Raw genomic sequence first — 21109 nt, forward strand, 5'->3', positions numbered from 1 at the left:
TAACCAACTGCTTTTCTCTTGTTGCTTTTAAGATTCTGTCTTTGTCTTTAACCTTTTGCATTTTCATTATAATGAGTTGTTTGGGTATTCCAATGATGTAAATATTTTTATGCTTGATGTTGTCCTAAAGATTTGTTAAACTATTTGCATTTTCTAAATTTTCTGTTGTTCTGATTGAGTGTTCTTTACTATCTTGTCTTACAAATTGCCAGTGTAATCATTTCTTTCTTCTAATCAGCTACTGATTTCTTCTAGTGTAGTCTTCATTTCAGGTATTGTATTATTTATTTTAGATATTGCATTCTTTATTTCTGACTGGTTCTTTTTATCATTTCTGTGTGTTTTAAATTTTTTTTACTATTTCTGTTGAAGTTCTCACTGAGCTCATTTGTTCTTCACCTAAGTTATTTGAGCATCCTTATAACTATAGTTTTGAATTCTGTATCTGTTAGATTGCTTGTCTTTATTTTATTTAGGTATATTAGTGGGGATTTCCCTGCCCCCTTTTTTATTTGGGGTATGTTTCTTTGTCTCTTTATTTTGGCTACTTATTTGTGTTTGGTTTTGTGTGTTACATGTGTGTGCTACGTCTCCCAGTCTTGGGAAGGTGGCCTTATGTATTAGGTACGTTCTGGGGCTCAGTGGCACAGTCCCCCTGATCATCTAGTTGCTCTAGGAATGTCTTTTGTGAAGGTTATGTGAGACTTTCTGTTGTAGTTGAGTCTTGATTTCCATTGGCTAATTTGTTATTGGGTTGACTTACTGGCTGTCTGACTATGAGAATTGGCACCAGCTACAGAGTATGAGCTGCTTTTTGTGAGCTGACTCCACAAAATGGCATTTACCCAAGTGGTTTCTGTTGCTTAATGAGCTATCCATTTGGGTGTTTTGCTTTTGGAGCTAATTGGGTTTTGCTCTGATGTGGTCAGGTTCCTGCCACTGGTTTTCTTTGTTCTGGAACTTCTTGGGAGGAACTTCAGCACAGGTCATATCAGACACTACCTATGACTGGCCTTGGGCTCCCTGTTAGGAGTTATATAGCAATCTATGATTGGTGGTTGCCACTGCTGACTCTGGATGAATGTGGCAGGGGCATGGTGTGTTGAGGTCAGCTTTTATAAGTAATGAGTCTGGGACAGTTAACAAAAGGTCCAAGGCATCATGAGATCTACCTCCACTTTCCAGCTGCCTGTTAGTCTCAGCCTTGGACAGCATGCGAGTTTCATGAAGTAGGTTCTCAGTGAGTCATCAGGTAGTGACAAATGGTGTCTACCATTTGAAACAGGTTCTAACTTAGCACAAGTGCTGGATCTGAGGCCACTCAGAAAAATTCTCAGGGTACCATGATGTCAGTTGTCACTTGTCTGGCTCATGCCAACTTTTTCAGTGGGGCAAGATCACAGGGAGGACTCTGGATGGGGCCAGTAGAGTTCATCTGGCTAAAACAGATAAAAATTTGGCAGTGTGGATGGAAAACTCTACATAGAAATGGTGCTGCTGGTCTGGACATACAGGGTTAAATAACCCTTGCTCTAGAGCAGGGGTCCTCAAACGTTTTACACAGGGGGCCAGTTCACTGTCCTTCAGACCATTGGAGGGCCAGACTATAAAAAAAGCTATGAACAAATGCATAGTAAAAAACAAAATGGGAACAAATACAATATTTAAAATAAAGAACAAGTAAATTTAAATCAACAAACTGACTAGTATTTCAATGAGAAACTATGGGCCTGCTTTTGACTAATGAGATGGTCAATGTCTGGTTCCATATTTGTCACTGCTAGCCGTAACAAGTGATATGACATGCTTCCAGAGCCGTGACATGTGTGTCCCGTGTCACGGGAAGTAGTACTGTATGTGAGCAATACCGCGCTTTGCAGCGATGTACATACAGTACTCCAGCATCTGCATCCTGTGCTCCTCTCACTGACCACCAATGAAAAAGGTGCCCCTTCCGGAAGTGCAGTGGGGGCTGTATAAATGGCCTCAGGGGGCCGCATGCGGCCTGTGGGCCATATTTTGGGGCCCCCTGCTCTAGAGCCACACAACTCAGTCTCTCCTTGTGTATTTCTAACTGCCCCGCCACATCGAGTCTGCTAGGATCTCCTTGAGAGCCTTCCCAGAAAGACTGCTGTTAGGTGATTCTATCACAGGTCATTCGCTTGGCAGAATGAGGCTACAGGGAGTCATGAGAGGGGGCTAGTGCAGCTCCCAGGGCTATGATGAAGCAATAGGCATGTTTGACCAAGGAATGATGGTGTCTTTGGGAAAGGAAGTCAGCACAGGGACATAGGTGGTTGTCCCACTAGCCTTCTCCTCAAATACACACACGCCTTCTCTCCCTATATGAATTCAGTCTCCCCAGAGCTTAGTGTAAGTGACTCCAAACAAGATTTTATGCACTGTTCCTTTAAGAAGGTGCCTGGATTTTTAGCAGTCTTCGCTATCCTCTTGGCAGATGGAATTCCCAACTAATTTTCATAGCCATATGACATGTTGGCTCTTCTTTCTGGCACAGATGATCCAAACTGGGAGCCCAGTGTAAGGTGAAGAACCTTCACTTTTCAGGGGTGCTTCTTAGCTGAGATATCCCTCCAGATTTTCAACCCCCACATGTGGGTACAGGGCCATCTATTTTCACATCTCTGTCCTTTCTATACCAGTCTAAAGGTGGCTTCTTCTGTTTATCCTTGGTTATACAAGATCTGTTCAGCTAGTCCTCAGTTAGTTATTTAGGCTGATTGTTATACAATTTAGGTGTAATATTGATTTGATACTGGGAGGAGGTGAGTATAACTTCCACCTACTCTCCTGCTGTCTTGGATACTCAAGAGTATGTGTACTTTCTGTATAAATTTTATATCTGTGTTCTTTATGTATTCTTTGTCCATGAGGAATATTTGTATTTTGTGACTATTAATATTTTGTTGCTTTGGAGTATTGTTATATCTTTCTAATTTTCTATTTTTAAAAATTTTACTTCTGATAGTTATATATAGAACAGAGGAACTCTTTTTTTTTTTTTTTTTTGTATTTTTCTGAAGCTGGAAACGAGGAGAGACAGTCAGACAGACTCCCGCATGTGCCCGACCGGGATCCACCCTGCACACCCACCAGGGGCGATGCTCTGCCCCTTCGGGGCATCGCTCTGCTGCGACCAGAGCCACTCTAGCGCCTGGAGCAGAGGCCAAGGAGCCATCCCCAGCGCCCAGGCCATCTTTGCTCCAATGGAGCCTTGGCTGCGGGAGGGGAAGAGAGAGACAGAGAGGAAGGATGAGGGGTGGAGAAGCAAATGGGTGCTTCTCCTATGTGCCCTGGCCGGGAATCCAACCCAGGTCCCAGGCCGACGCTCTACCGCTGAGCCAACCGGCCAGGGCCCAGAGGAACTCTTTTAAAAAAACCATAACCATCTTGACTATTAGTTCTAGATTTGTATTTTTTATTTTATGTTTTTTAAAAATTTTAAAGTATTATTTATTCACTGTAGGAAATTTGGAAATTTGAGAAAACTGTCACAAAATTTCCAATTCTTTGGGTAATCATTGATAATATTTTGACACTTTTTTCTTGCCTAACATTTTTAAAATATATTTCTTACTTTTTTAAAATTTATACTTTTTGGGTTTTTTTTTTTTTAGCTGAGCTTACTGGACACATTCTGCTCTTTGTTTTAATAAATTTTTAATTAAATATATTTTATGAGGGAGAGAAAACTTTGTTTTGGAAGACAGACATATAGCAGGATACAATTTTTTTTTCTTGGTTTTCTTATTTATTCTGTGTGGCCTGACAGGGTGGGGCAGTTCTGAGTGTTCAGATGATGTGGTCAGAGTGACTGATTTTTCTCAGTTTATGTATAACTAAGACTCAAAATGCTGCTTGAGAAAGCATCATAGAATGTGACTAGAGCTTCCCAAAGTGCCCTCTCTGAGTAATTCTCTCACTAAGAAAATCTGGGTGAGATCAGTTCCTTCTTAGAAGAACTTACTATTAGCTTCTGAGACATGAAGAAAACATTATTAGTATTATATTGCTTTTTAGATTTAGATATTACAACCTCAGAGAAAAATATGTAAAGATAAAAGCTGAGAAAAGCTTTATTTTGTACCTTTTGGTTTACCTTCTCAAATAGAAAAAAAAATCACCACCTTCTCACCATCCTCTTGTCCCCCAAAATCAAGCTTTCTTAAACTGCTTCATTAAAATGGACTAGATGATTTAAATAATCTAAAATTTCAAACTATCTTTCAGTAAGAAAAAGAATTGTTGGAAGGACAGTCCCTGGAGCTCTGAGAAGCCTTAGTAAAGGCATGTGCACAAACACAAAGCTGTTCTGCTGTAGCACTCGTCTGTCACTTTATTACCTTCTCTATGTATGAATTAGTTCACAAGTCTATTCTTTTAAATTTATTTTTTAATTTTTTTTAGATGCCACCTTTGTCATAGGTAACCTTTAAGTGAGGATTTATTTCTGGACTCTTTATTTTATCCCATTCCATTTATCTGTATATCTATATCTATTTCTTTGTCAATACCGTACTGTTTTGATTATTAGCTTTGTGGTATAGCTTGATATCTGGTAACATGATACCTCCCACTGTGTTCTTACTCAAGATTTTTTGGCTACTCAGGGTCTTTTGTGGTTTCATATAAATTTTAAGATTGTTTGTTTTTATTCTGAGTAGAATGCCATTGGTATTTTAATAGGGATTGCAGTGAATCTGTATATTACTGTAGGTAGTAAAAGCTTTAAACAATATTAATCTTTCTAATTCATAAGCATCATATAAGTTTCCATTTATTTGTATCTTGTTCAATTTTTTTCCTCAGGAGTCTTAATGTTTTCAGAGAACAGGTCTTTACCTCCTTGGTTAAATTTATCCCGAAATATTTTTTGATGCAAATGAATTTTTTTTTTAATTTCTCTTTCTGATAGCTTTTTATTGGTGTATAGAAATGCAACATATTTTTGTATATTGATTCTGTATTCTAAAACTTTACTGAATTTGTTCAAGTGCTAGTATGTATGTATGTATGTATTAAATGCATATATATATTTGACTCAATAGGGTTTTCTTTATGTAGTATTGTCATCTGTAATTAGTAAAAATTTTATTCTTCCTTTCTGATTTTGATGTCTCTTATTTCTTTTTCTTGTCTGATTGCTGTGTCTAGAACTTCCAATACTATGTTGAATAGAAGTGATGGTAGGTATTGTTGTCTATTTCTAGTTTTAAAGAAAAAGCTTTCAGCTTTTCACTAAGAATGATAGCTGAAAGTGTGTTATATATGACCTTTATTATGTTAAGATTTTTCTTTCCATACCCTCTTTGTTGAGAGATTTTAATCTGAAGAGGATGTTGAATTTTGTCGAATGCTTTTATTCATCTTTTAAAATAATCATATAAATTTTATTCTTTATTTTGTTAATGTAATGTATCACATTGATTGATTTATGGAAGTTAAATCATCCTTGCATCCTTGAGATGAATCCCACTTAGTCATGATGTATGATACTTCTAAAATGTTGTTGAATCTGATTTGCTAATGGTTTAATGAGAATTTTTGTATCTGTGTTCATCAAAAAAAATTGACCTATAATTTTTTTTGTAATATTTTTATCTGGTTTTGGGATCAGTGTAATTCTGGCTTTATAAAATGAGTTTAAAATTCTTCTTTACTTTTCAATTGTTTTGAAATATTTTAAGGAGGGTAGATATTAATTCTTCTTAGAATATTTGGTAGAATTAATCTGTGAAGTGATTTGATCCTGAGATTTTATTTGTTGGGAATTATTTGATTATTGTTTCAATTTTATTGCCAGTGGTCTGTCTGTTTAGGTATTTTGTTTCTTTCTGGTTCAGTCTTCAAAGGTTATACACTCTTAGAAATTTATGCATTTCTTTCAGATGGTCTCATTGGTTGGCATAAAATTGTTCATAGTATTCAATAATTCTCTGTATTTCTGTGGTGTCGATTGTACTTTTTTCTATAAATTTATTTATGTGGGCTCTCTCTTTTTTTCTTGATGATGTTGACTAAAGGTTTGTTAATTTTATTTATCTTTTCAATGAACTTCTTAGTTCATTGAAAAGATCTTAGTTTAATTGATCTTTTCTATTTTTTAAAATTTCTTTTTATTTATTTCCACTGTGATTTTAACTATTTCCTTCCCTTTGTTTACCTTTTTTCTTTTCCTAATTACTTTAGGTGTAGAGTTATATTGTTTATTTGGGATTTTTCTTGTCTCTTGAGGTAGACCTGTACACCTGTAAACTGCTTTTGCTGCATTTCATAAATTTTAAAAAGTTGTGTTCTTATTTTTATTTGTTTCAAGATAATTTGTGATTTCTTGTTTGATTTTCTTTTTTATCCATTGATTGTTCAGCAGCATGCTGTTTAGTCTCCACATATTTGTGTGTTTTATTCAGTTTTCTTTTTGTAGTTTCATGGCATTGTGATTGAAGAAGATGCTTTATATAATTTCAACCTTCTTGAATTTATTAAGGCATGTTTTGTGGCCTAACATGTCATTGATCCTGGAGAATGTTTCATGTGCACTTGAGAAAATATTGTTTATTGTGCAGTTTTTGAATAAAATGTTCTATAACTGTTTATTAAATCAGTCTTGTCTAATGTGACACTACAGGCCATTATTTCATTATTAATTTTATGTCTAAATAATCTATCCATTGATGAGAGCAGGATATTAAAATTCTCTATTATTGTTGCATTACTTTATATTTCTTCTTTTATGCCCTTTAATAGTTCATTTATATATTTAGGTGCTCTTATTTTGGGTATGTTGACATTTATGCTTGCTATATCCTATTCTTAAATTGTCCTTCTTTGTCATTTTTTTTAAAACTCTTTGTTAAATCTGTTGTTTTTCTAATATAACTATTGCTACACCAGCTTTATTTTTATTTCTATTTCTACTTGCATGGAATATCTTTTTCCATCTTTTCATTTCTAGTCTGTATGTGTCTTTTGATCTACAGTGAGTTTCTTGTAGTCAGCATGTAGATGAATAATGTTTTTAAACCCATTTAACCACCCTACATCTCTTTATTGGAGCATTCACTCCATTTATATTGAAAGTAATTATTAATAACTATGTGCTTATTGCCATTTTATGAATTGTTTTTAGGTTGTTTTTAAAGTTGTTTAATTTTTTATCTCTTAATCTCTTTCTGGTTTTCTGTTTAAGTTCCTCTATCTTTGTTTTTGTATATCTTTTGTAGGTTTTGATTTGTGATCACCATGAGGTTTGTGTGTATCATTGTGTATCTATTGTAGTCTGTTTCATGCAGACATGCATTTAAGTTAGACTCTATTCTATTAGGGCTATATTTTAATCCCCCCCTTCATGCTTTATGTTATTGATGTCATGTTTAAGATGTTATTGTGTTGTGTATATCTTTCTTACTTATTGTCATTTTGAGTTGAATTTGATACTTCTTACTTTTTTCTTTGAACCTTCATAGTGGCTTTTAAAATGTCTTATTTGCTGTATTTATTGAATATTTATCTCTATCTGTGAAGTTTTCCTCTTTCTCATGTTTTTTTTAAAAAAATATTTCTGATTATGGCCTTTTCTTTTCCACTTAAAGAATACTGTTTAGTATTTCTTATAAGGCTTGTTTAATGGTGATGAAGTCTTTTAGTTTTTGCATGTCCTGGGAAACTCATGATCTCTCCTTGAATTCTGAATGATAATCTTGCTGGTGAGGAATTCTAGGTTGTAGGTTCTTTTCTTTCAGCACTTAAAGTTACCCTGTACTCCCTCTGGCCTGTAACATTGCTGATGTGAAGTGAGCTGACAGCTTTAAAAGGTTGTTTTGGTCTGTAACTCATTCCTTCAGCTTTTTTTTTGTTTATCCTTAACTCTTGCCACTTTAACAAAGATTGTCTTGGTGTGGGTCTCTTTGGGTTCATCTTATTTGAAGTTCTTTATACTTCCTGGACCTGAATGTCTATTTTTTTGTGCCAAGTTAGGCAAGTTTTCAGCCATTATTTCTTTAAATAAAGTTTCTATTTTTTCTTTTCCTTCTGGGATTGCTACAGTGTGTCTGTAAAGTCATGGTACACTTTAGACCAATCATAGGAAAGCAACCAAAGATGATAGAAATGTGAAATATGCACCAAATAAAGGGAAAACCCTCCCAGTTAATGTAGCATGTGTGCATGCACAGATGATGACGTAACACCATGTATACAGCGGAGCAGCCCATGGTCATGCCAGTCGAGATGTGGATGGTACAGAGGAAAGTTCAGTGTATTCTGTGGCTTGCTAAATTTGAATCTGTGACCAAAGTGCAACATGAATATCGGCGCATTTATAATGAAGCGCCACCACATAAGAATAACATTACTCGGTGGGATAAGTAGTTGAAGAAAACCAGCAGTTTGGTGGAGAAACCCCGTTCTGGTAGACCATCATTCAGTGATGAGTCTGTAGAGGCTATACCAGATAGCTACCTAAGGAACCCTAAAAAATCTGTGCATGAGCCCATATCGAATTGCACTGAATAGGTATGAAACTGGGAGAGTTTTCCTTTTATTTAGTGCAGATTTCACAATTCTATTGTCTTTTGGTGCTTTCCTTTGACCTGTCAAAAGTGCACCATGACTTACGGACACACTGTATAATGCAAATATTTGAACACCTGATGTTATCCCAGAGGTCCGTTAAACTATCCTGATTTTTGAAAAGATTTTGCTGTTCTTATTTGTTGATCTTCACTAGTCTGTCTTCCAAGTCACTGACCCTTTCTGTGTTAGCTAATCTGCTGTTGATTTCTTCTAACGTTTTTCATTTCAATTATTGTATTCTTAGAGTCTGTTCCATTCTTTCTTATACACCTCTCTGTTCAAGTTCTTCCAAAGTTCCTCTGTCCTGCTGTCAAGTTTAGTGAATATCCTTATGACCTTTTATTTGAATTATTTATTATACAAAATACTTATTTCTCTTTTTTATTATGATTTTTTTTTCCTGGGGACGTTTTTTGTTCCTTCATTTGAGAGATATTCTCCTGTCCTTTTATTTTTTTATGTTTATTTATATGAATTATACAAATTAGTTGTCTTTTCCAGTCTTATAAAAATGGTCTTGTGTAGAAGTAGGCTCTGTTTAGACTGTGTATGCTGGGTGATTTTGGCAGACTGTAGGAGCCAAGGGTATGTCTAATGTGTCTGGGGTCTGGCCTACTGAGCAGAGCAGCTCTGGAGTGGGGAGGAGACCAATTAATGCAATTAATGCCCTACTTATTTTGCTTGCTCCCTTTTTTCAGAAAAAATGGGCTTAGATTATGTTTTCAGAAACACTGCAGAGACCTTGCAGTCTGGCCAGAACACCTGGATAGAGTCCCTGCTCATTCTGTGGAGGTGAAAAAGTGTATAAGCAATGAGGCCGATTGGTCCCTCCAACCCCAGAAGTACTTCTGTAGCAGCCAGAGAACTGCAGCTCTACCACCTTCTCTGTACAGTCTCTTCCTTGTTTGTTGTCCCAAAAGTCATACTACAGAGATGTGACTTCTGTGTAGTCACTATGTGCTGAGTAGTTCTGTGTAGCCACTGGGAGGCGAGCAGGCACTTACTTTATTCCCTGCACCTGGCACTCTTGCCTGCCACCTGGGGCAGCTTTTAGAACACAGGCCACTTGATTGTGATCATGCCCTGGTGTTCTCATTTGCTCTCTTTATTCAAAGGCAAAAGGCTTTTAGTAATGTACCTGTGAACATATGTGATGACCTTGCAAGCAGACTAAAGCTTCCAAAAAAGAACTCCAGTCTGCCTTATAAAAGTGGAAAGTAACAAACAGTGGTGTTCACTGTCTCCTCTCCCTAGAAAGTGCCCTCAGCTCCTTGGGGCTCCCTCAGCTTCCCAGCCTTCTCTGTTTGGTCTCTCTTGCTTGTTCCCAGAAGCTGTGCATTCAGGCTCAGTTGTCCATAGGAGTAGTTGTTACCTATATACATATATATCTAATTTTGCTCATAGGTGGGGGAAAAGTTCAGAGCTCTCTTAAGCCACTACCTTCTTGGGCATCCCACAAATCTATTCAGTTGACACATTCTTCTCTTGTTCCAGGAATTTTTCAGTAATGGGTTTGGGGAATAGACTGAACTGATTCTAAAGCAGGCCAAAAGCTTTCAACAGCTAAATACATCTAGAACAAGTTTTAATTAATTTTAAAAAATGGCTGAAACAGGAACTTCAGCAATTAGTTGAAAACAGAAATAAGATTTCAAGTCTGCATAACAGTGGTCCTGACTTCCCTTATTTGTATATGACCTGTAACTACCTTATCCTGGCAGCTGTGTGAACACCTGAATGTTTTGTTGTTCTCTCCACCTAGTATTGGCTGTTGACCGTCATCTCACTAAAACGCTAAGAGGAAATCAGTAACTGTGTTTTAGGAAAATGGTCTTTCTTGAGTCTTTAGATCAGTAGTTCCCAACCCCTGGGCCATGGAACTGGTACCAGTCCATGGGCCATTTGGTACCGGTCTGCAGAGAAAGAATAAATAACTTACATTATTTCCGTTCTATTTATATTTAAGTCTGAACGATGTTTTATTTTTTAAAAATGACCAGATTCCCTCTGTTACATCCATATAAGACTCACTCTTGATGCTTGTCTCGGTCACGTGATACATTTATCCATCCCACCCTAAAGGCCGGTTCGTGAAAATATTTTCTGACATTAAACCGGTCCATGGCCCAAAAAAGGTTGGGGACCACTGCTTTAGATGCAAGATTGACTTTTCGGGCAGCAGCAAAGCTGAATCTTATTTGGAATTTATTTTCCAGTGAATATCTGTGGAGACACATAGGCCTTTGGTTGTTGCTTTTGTTCTATAGTTCCTTCTCTCCTATTTTAATTCTTTTTCAGACTTTTGTTAATATATGTTATTCATTTTCCCAGAAAAATTTGACTCTGGAGCCTGGTGGCAGAGCTGGTTCTGTATAATTTATGATGAGTATACATTTCAGTTGCTTCTCTCTTCTCTACAGTGAGAGCAGAGACACAAGGTCATGTCTGTGAGATCCTGACTCAGACTAGGAACCTTCTGTGTTTTCTCAAGGTTTCAGGAAGTTTGAGTCATTTGTTTAGTGTAGCACGGTTCAAACAAAATTAGATTGGTTTCTGGACGGCTAAGATGTTCATGTGTCTACTTGTTGCTAAACCACTTAACCATCTCTGGTTCCGATGAGGTTGTCAGGCACTGTGCTGAGGAACACCTCCAAGTTTATTACATTTTAATCAGGCATCGCCCAGTTAACCTGTGACTTTTTTCAGGTTCATCAGTAAATAGACTTGAATGCTCATTGCTTAATATTAGAATTGCGGTTAAACTTACACAATACCAAAGGAGAAAGTCAAATAATAGGAAATATGTGAGAGCTAACAAAACCAAACCTTTGACTCGAAATTTTATTGAAATTTCCCCTTGACTCCATTTCTTTTTAAGTCAATAATAAACTAAAGCTGCTTCTTAAAACTTCTAGGTTTTTGTTTTTGTTGTTGGCAGCTACTTTGTGGGGCCTCAATTCCATTTCTTCAGGGGTTATTCTGAGCAGTGGTGGGATTAAAATAATTTAACAACTGGTTCTTTGCCCTAATGGCCATTTTAAGTATAAAAAAATGATATACTAAAAGGTAGTTTATTATTTCATGCATTTAATACTTAAATAAGAACAATAAGAGAGGTACACAAAACTAGATTATAACAGTTTTAAAATATTAATGAAAAATATTAAGTAATACCTGAAAAAAATAATAAAACTGTTATTTAAAATATTTCCATATTGCTTCTTGATTGATGTCCTCACTTGCAATTTTTTTTCACCTGTGGATGTAATGAACATTACTACAGGCACTTAGAATATGCTGTTGTGCAGATAAACATTAAAAAAGAGTAAGGAATGTAAATTTGTGATTTCCACATGGGGCCCACCTTAGAGAGAACCCTGATTACTAGTGCCATTTTAACAACTGATTTGCCAAACTCAACAAATTACAAGTGCCATTTTAACAACTGATTTGCCAAATTTAACAAAATATAAGCTATTCTTTTTGCCAAACCGGTGCCAACCAGTTGAATCTCACCACTGGTTATGAGTCTTTTTGACAATTCTGGAGGGGCTTTTTCAGGAACTTATGATAACTGTGGTGAATGCAGTCATGCTGATTAGAACTTCCTGATGTAATAGTGTTTACTTCAATGGCATTCAAAAGGCACAGAGTTGGGTCTACACATGAAATGATCAGATCACATTTTGATATGGAGGCTCATCTCTGGAAAGACATGCTGACTGTAGACACAGGACAAATGCTAAAACAGAAGCAAATGGGTAAACATACTATGCACTTTATTGATGGAGATAAAGAAAGATATGCTGTCTCCTACAAGATGTCTTTGGTGGCACCTGAGTTATATATGTCTATTCGTGTTCTGGAGTTGATGGCAAACCTAGAGCACACCACTGTTTTTGCATTGTGATCTCTAAAATGGAAATAACTGTGCCTACCCAGCCTCTACATTTTTTAGGATGTTTTGAAAGTAAGTAAAAGAATGGCTTTTAAAGAGTGCTTTACAGATGGAAAGAAGTTAGAAGGGGAGTGACGTCATAGAAATGGCACCGCGAGGACATGGACCAAAAAATCTCCCCAAAATTTCAACAAGTTCATCAACCAGGGACAGAAAAATCTATCCTTGGAGCATTCGATAGTTCCACACCCTGAAGGCAAAGTGCTATCAACAAGACCACCTTCAGATGCCATTAAAAAAAAGAAAATCGAATATCATGGATACAAAAGATAGAGAAGTAACACAGATAGATGTGGAAAAATCTATGGAGAAAAAATTTAAGATATTGGAAACCTTGGAGCTAAATGACAGAGAATTTAAAATAGAAATCCTAAAAATACTCAGAGATATACAAGAAAACACAGAAAGGCAATTTAGGGAGCTCAGAAAACAACTCAATGAACACAAAGAATATATTACCAAGGAAACAAATGATAAAAACAAATCAAACAGAGATGAAAAACTCAATTCATGAACTGAAAAAGGAGGTAACAAGCTTAGCTAATAGAACAGGCCAGATAGAAGGTAGGATTAGTGACATAGAAGACAAGCAACTTGAGGCACAACAGAAGAGAGAAACTCAAAAATTAAAAAAAATTAGAAAGCCCTACAGGAATTGTTTGACTCCATCAAAAAGAATAACATAAGAATAATAGGTATATCAGAGGGAGAAGAGAGAGAAAACGGAATGGAGAATTTATTCAAACAAATAATAGACGAGAACTTCCCAAGCCTGTGGAAAGAACTAAAGCCTCAAATTCAAGAAGCAAACAGAACACCAAGTTTTCTTAACTACAACAAACCTACTCCAAGGCACATCATAATGAAAATGGCACAAACCAACAACAAAGAAAAAATTCTCAAGGCAGGCAGGGAAAAGAAGAATACAACATATAAACAAAGGTCTATTAGATTATCATCAGATTTTTCTGCAGAAACTCTACAAGCTAGAGGAGAGTGGACCCCAATATTTAAAGTCCTGAAAGAGAGTAACTTTCAAGAATACTATACCCATCAAAGTTATCCTTCAAGTACGAAGGAGAAATAAAAACATTCACAGAAAAGATGAGGGAATTTACCATCAGAAAACCCCCACTCCAGGAAATACTAAAGGGGGTTTTCCAACCAGATACAAAGAACAAAACAAAACAAAACCACAAGTAAAAGCTCCACCAAGAACACAATAAAATCAAATTTAAACTGTGACAACAAAAGCAAAAAAAAGGGGGAAAGGACAGAGATTAACAGTAGCAAAAGACAATGAAGTGCAGAAACACTCACAAGATAGGGTACTACAATGAATATGGTAGGTACCCTTTTCATTACTTAATGGTAACCACCCTTTAAAAAACCACCACAAAAGCACATGACTTAAAAAAGGTAGCAACAGAGGAAATAAGTATGGAATACAAATAAACAAAAACAAAGGATAGAAAAACAAAAGAGAAGACTCAAACAAGATACAAAACTAACAGAAAGCAACTTATAAAATGGCAATAGGGAATCCACAAGTGTCAATAATTACACTAAACGTAAATGGATTAAACTCACAAATAAAAAGACACAGAGTAGCAGAATGGATTAAAAAAGAAAATCCAGCCTGACCTGTGGTGGCGCAGTGGATAAAACGTCAATCTGGAAGTGCTGAGGTCGCCGGTTCGAAACCCTGGGCTTGCCTGGTTAAGGCACATATGGGAGTTGATGCTTCCAGCTTCTCCCCCTTCTCCCCCTTCTCTCTCTCTGTCTCTCTCTCCTCTCTCTCCCTCTCTGTCTCTCTCTCCCTCTTCTCTAAAAATGAATAAATAAAAAAAAAGAAACATTAGTTTAAAAATAAAAGAAAATCCAACTCTATGCTGCCTACAAGAAACACATCTAAGCAACAAGGATAAAAACAAATTCAAAGTGAAAGGCTGGAAAACAATACTCCAAGCAAATAACATCCAAAAAAAAGCAGGTGTAGCAATACTCATATCTAATAACACTAACTACAAGACAGCAAAAGTACTCAGAGACAAAAATGGTCATTTCATAATGATTAAGGGGATGCTGAATCAAGAAGACATAACAATCCTTAATATATATGCACCAAACCAAGGAGCACCAAAATATATAAGACAGCTACTTATTGACCTAAATACAAAAAGTGACAAAAATACAATCATACTTGGAGACCTCAATACACTGCTGATGGCTCTAGATCGGTCATCCAAACAAAAAATCAATAAAGATATAGTGGCCTTAAATGAAACACTAGAGCACCTGGATATGATAGACATCTATAGGACACTTCATCCCAAAGCGACAGAGTATACATTTTTCTCTAGTGTACATGGAACATTCTCAAGAATTGACCATATGTTGGGCCAGAAAAATAACATCAGCAAATTCAGAAAAATTGAAATTGTATCAAGCATATTTTCTGATCATAAAGCCTTGAAACTAGAGTTCAACTGCAAAAAAGAGGAAAAAAACCCCACAAAAATGTGGAAACTAAACAACATACTTTTAAAAAATGAATGGGTCAAAGAAGAAATAAGCGCAGAGATCAAAAGATATATACAGACAAATGAAAATGACAATACGGCATATCAGAATCTCTGGGATTCAGCAAAAGCAGTGATAAGAGGGAAGTTCATATTGCTTCAGGCCTATATGAATAAACAAGAGAGAGCCCAAGTGAACCACTTAACCTCACACCTTAAGGAACTGGAAAAAGAACAAAAACAACCCAAAACCAGCCGAAGAAAGGAGATAATAAAAATCAGAGCAGAAATAAATGAAATAGAGAACAGAAAAACTATAGAAAAAATTAATAGAACAAGGAACTGGTTCTTTGAAAAGATCAACAAAATTGACAAACCCCTGGCAAGTCTTACCAAGGAAAAAAGAGAAAGAACTTATATAAACAAAATCCAAAATGAAAGAGGAGAAATCACCACGGACATCGTAGATATACAAAGAATTATTGCAGAATACTATGAAAAACTTTATGCCACTAAATTCAACAACCTAGAAGAAATGGATAAATTCCTAGAACAATACAACTTTCCTAGACTGAGTCAAGAAAAAGTAGAAAGCCTAAACAGACCTATTAGTAGAGAAGAAATAGAAAGAACCATTAAAAACCTCCCCCAAAATAAAAGTCCAGACCCAGACGGCTATACTAGTGAATTCTATCAAACATTCAAAGAAGACTTGGTTCCTATTTTACTGAAAGTCTTCCAAAAAATTGAAGAAGAAGCAATACTTCCAAACACATTTTATGAGGCCAACATAACCCTCATACCGAAACCTGGCAAGGATGGCACAAAAAAAGAAAACTACAGACCAATATCTCTAATGAATACAGATGCTAAAATACTAAACAAAATACTGGCAAGAAGTTAGAAGGAGAAGTGGTTAAAACCTTAAGCTCTTTAGTTGGATAAATGTGGGTTTCAGTCCTGCCTCCCCCATTTCTTCAATGTGTGTTTTTGTAGAAGTCTAATCTTGTATTATTATAACCTGAAGAAGATGGCCTGTCACGAAAACATGTAAAACATTTAGAATGGTGTCCCGCATGTAACACTATTATACAACTGTTAGCTGGTTTATATAGATGATATGGATGTGTGCATTGGAAATATGGAGGAGGGTATTTTTGTAGATAGTCTGAGAATAGGAAGTATCTACTTCTCAGGTGATGGCAGTAGGATCTGTCTTCCTTTCTGCCCTTAGCTGGGTGACTTTTCTTCAACCAGTTCTGCCTCTGACTAAGCCTTCCCCTTCAGCCCAGCTCCACAGGCTGAATCCTGAAGTCTAGTCCTGAGCAGAACATGCCTCCTGGCATCAAGCCTACTGTATCCTGCACCAGGAGGCCATGATATCACCAGACTCTCCCTCTTGACACCCTCTCCACCATCATTCCCCAGCCCTGCACCTACTCAGGTCACACTGGTGCCAAGCTCTCACTCTCAGCTGGTTGTTGGCTTAGATATTGGTTAATAACAGAGCTATGAACTGATAGGGTTTAATACCTTTAAATGGTATTTTAAAGGATCAGGAAACCTTTAAGACAAAAAAAAAATGAAGTAATGACAGGCATTAACTCTTTCTCTCTTTCTCTCTCTCTCTCTCTCTCTCTCTGTATGTGTATGTGTGTGATATTGTTAATATGAAGCCAGGAGACTTGACTGCTATTAGAATAGGCTGTACAGAGGCTTCCTATGTCCCCTCAGTCACAATAATGTAGCTTCCTTGGTCTAAAACTGAAACTAATCTCATTTAGAGACTGTTTTTCTATTTTAGATTTAACACATGTTACTCTTAGCCTAGGAAGCCTCAGAGCAAGCACAATAAAGTATCATTAGTTAAAGTGTTAACATATTTATATACCAAATGCTTTGTGATTAAATAAGAGAGTAACTCACCCCAAGGTCAGAAAAAGGATAGTCACAAAAAGTATAGTAAAATTAAAAATACCCCTTAAGAATAAACTACTTACCAAATAAAAATGTCCAAATTAAGAGAATGGTAAATATAAGAAAGCAAAACATCTATAATACTTCTTTAACTGGAATGTCAGATCTGTCTTTCCATGTATTTGACATTGGGACCAGAACATAAAGCTGCCTGTCTACAAGCTGAATCATACTTAAGAGACTTGAAACTTAATAGTGTTCTAATACAAGTTGGAGGAAAATACAACCCTGCAGGGAACTTGCTTGTAGATAATTTGTAAATATTCAACTAATTTTGCATCGGACAATTGTGATTGAATGTTGGCAAGGATTTATCGCTTACTGTGTGGCCACATGTGAGCCTCATGTGTATGTGTACATTGCCTTTTAAATATTTATTATTACAATGCTTTATAGATTGCAACTAATAGTATGCTGAGTTATATTTTGAGTAATGAAAGAGAGTTGACTGTTGAGTCTTGTACTCCAATAGAAGGACACTTTCTGCATCTCTAAGGACTTTCTGAAAGTTTCCAAGACCAGTGGAAGCAGGAGAGGGTGAATCAGGAGGAGCTGTGTAAGGGATGGCATCGTTGGCCACTTCCAACCATAGAGTATATTTCATTCCTTCATTTAGCAAATGTTTGTTGAACTTCTATTATGTGTATGGCTCTTGTCCAGACTTTATGAACATAAGGTAAGAAAAAAAAAAAGCAAGAGATAAAGGAAGAAAGAAAGAAAAGCATATGGTCACTATTCTTGTGGACAGATACTGTTTAGGAGAAGTCTGTGGAGCTATGCATATGCCACTTGGTCAGGAAGAGCCAAGGTTTCCTTAGAAAAGTAACAATTGGGCTGAGATTTGAGGGATGAGTATTCAAGGAAAAAAGAAAATAGTGCTTCAGGCAGAGAAAGGAGGATGCTGTGTGTGAGGAACCAAAAGGAGGTTGATGTGGTTGGAGCCCAGAGAAAGAGGAGAATGATGCCAGATTAGAAGGGAAAAAAGATGAGAGAGACTATTTAGATGCTCAGAGAAATAACAACCATTGCAAAAGATGTGGAAAGTTGCAAGAGCACCTTCTAGAGTCCAACAGGGGAGAGGAGACCAATAACCTTATTTAGAAGGGGAATTTGGGAGTCAAAAGCCACTGTGAATATCATCACACTACAAGAGGCAATGTAGGTTCATGACCAAGAGCACAGATTGCTTGCAGTGAACCCCAGTGACAGTCAGTCCTGGAACTCTGGCTTTACTGTTTACTGGCTATGTGACCTTGGACAAATGACTTAATCCCCCTGGGTCTTGGTTTCATTATCTGTAGAACACCTTGTGGGGCTATTGTGAGGATTACATGAATCAACATACAATGAGAGTTTTGCACAGTGTCTGGCATATTGTAGATGTTCCCTAATCATTTACTATCTTCATTGTCGTCGTCGTCATCATCATCATCATCATCATCATCATCATCATCATCATCATCATCTGTGTGCTTGGTTATTCTCCAGTGATGCCATGGCATAGGCAAACAAGTGTTACATGTGACAAACACACTCACAGAGGTTAGGTGCTTTTTAGACATTTTATTTCCTTTCATAGAAATCCCTGGAAATACATATTATTCACATTTTAGAGATGAAAAACTTGAAATGCAAAAAGCTTAAATATCACATCAATTTACAACCAATGGAAACCAAGATGAGCCTGGATTTAAAGTGTGTGATGCCTCCCAGCTAAGATGCATCTGAGGATGAGCCATTGACTACTATGAGTAGATATTGACTTAAACATTGGAAAAAGACAAGTGAACTCATATTTCCCTGGTAATTTCTATGTATCAGTGTAGAAGCCATCTGCTAGATCCTGGTCTTTCTCCATGGCCCCATCCTGTTATTTTGGCTTAATGAGGAGCCTGGGCGACCCCATACCTCCCATTTTTTGAGGTTGCAGAATACTCTTGGAAGTGACCATCTGTAAATTAGCCATACAGCATATATAGTGAAAATGCATTCCACAGAGGTTATTTCAACATGCCACAGGTTGGAGTCTTGGAAAGCTAGCTTAGAATCAGAAAATGATCTCAGCTCTTTGCTCCATTTGGGACTCTATGTCCACATCTCCAGAAGCAGTTGTCAGATGGGACTGTGGAAGTGCCTGCCTCCCCTTTTGTGCTGCCATTCTCCTTGTCAAACATTGGCCTCAGGGTTTACTCTCACTTTGACGTATTCAGTTCTTTTATTCTAAAGCCAGTCACAATAATAAATTTAGCCTAAAAAATTAGGTTGTACTACAGTTGTGGTCAGTGTTCTTTATTTCAAAAGCTTCTTGATTTCAATAATGTTATATTTATTAACAACTTTTCATTTAGCAGAGTTGTTGTAGATGTGTATGGAATACCCGGGGAAGTTCTATGATGACAAGAAATGTGCTCTTGAAAAAGTATTTTTGTGCCCCAAAGAAATTTTCTGCAGCATGGAGATTTGTGGTGCACCTTGTTTAGTTATAGGGGATTGGTGTTTCTGAAAGGCTGCTAATAAATGTCACCTCTCAACCCTGCTGGGGATCTAAAGAATTTGACATTTTATGTAGGAGCTGCAGATAGGAGCTGATATATCATGTTAAAAAGAGCAAAGTTGAAAACTGTGGCTTTAGGTCTGGTAGCCAAGTGGGCTTGCTAGTAGTGAACCTAGAGGCAGGTTTGTCTGCCCGCCACTCAGGGGGAAGGTCTCCCTTACATACTTTCCTAGGAATACCATAATAACATGTCAAAAATTGGATGGTTTAAAACAACAGAGATTTATTGTCGTGCTGTTACAGAGGCTACAAGTCTGAGATCAAGATGTCATGCTACCTCTGAAACCAGTAAGGCAGAATCCTTTCTTGTCTTTTTTCAGCTTTGATGGTGGCTGTCCATCCCTGGCCAGCAGCTGCATCCCTCCAGTGTCTGCCTCTGCTGTCACATGGCCCTCTCCCTGTTTATCTGTATATTTGTCCAAATTTCCCTTCAGATGAGGATACTAGTCATACTAGTTGAAGAGCTCACTCTAATGAGTTTAAATGGATGATACCTGCAAAGACTTGATTTCCAAATGAGATCACATTCTGAGGGAGTGGGGGTTAGGATGTCAACACATCTTTTTTTTTTTCTTTTTTTTTTTTTTGTATTTTTCTGAAGCTGGAAACAGGGAGGCAGTCAGACAGACTCCCGCATGCGCCTGACCGGGATCCACCCGGCACGCCCACCAGGGGGCGATGCTCTGCCCATCCAGGGCGTCACTCTGTCACGACCAGAGCCACTCTAGCACCTGGGGCAGAGGCCAAGGAGTCATCCCCACCACCCAGGCCATCTTTTGCTCCAATGGAGCCTTGGCTGCGGGAGGGGAAGTGAGAGACAGAGAGGAAGGAGAGGGGGAGGGTGGAGAAGCAGATGAGTGCTTCTCCTGTGTGCCCTGGCCGGGAATCGAACCCGGGACTTCTGCACGCCAGGCCGACGCTCTACCACTGAGCCAACCGGCCAGGGCAACACATCTTTTCATGTGGGACCCACATCAAGTTATCACTGTGGGTCTCAGTATAGTTTATAGCACTGAACAGAGAGAATACTTGGTCTCTGAGCACAGCTGTTTCTCCCCAAGATGAAGAGCCATAGGCCAAGTTTTGTCTCAAGTTCATTATCAGTTCAAAAGCATCACCTTCCCCAGAAACAAAAAGGAAAGACTCAGGGAGAAGTGCAAAGAATCAACCAAAGTTCTGCCTCCTGATGGGAAACTCAGGAGGGAAGAATAGTTGAACTTTCCTTGCATACATTTTTGTATCCACTGGATAGTCAACTTAACAAACGTCAGTGAGAAACAATTTCCAAGGCATTACATTGGTTGTGAACTTGAGAAGTAAGTATTCTTTGGTATGAGGATTCTCTGCATTTTGCTTACAACTCCTATTCTTATTTTATTATATTGCTATTGTTATTATTTTTGTGCACCATGCACGTGAGAGAGACTGACAGAGACAGAGACAGACAGAAAGGGAGAAAGATGAGAAACATCAACTTGTAGTTGTGGTACCTCAGTTGTTCAT

This window comes from Saccopteryx leptura, chromosome 5 (assembly GCF_036850995.1).
Source record: "Saccopteryx leptura isolate mSacLep1 chromosome 5, mSacLep1_pri_phased_curated, whole genome shotgun sequence".
Classification (NCBI taxonomy): Eukaryota; Metazoa; Chordata; class Mammalia; order Chiroptera; family Emballonuridae; genus Saccopteryx; species Saccopteryx leptura.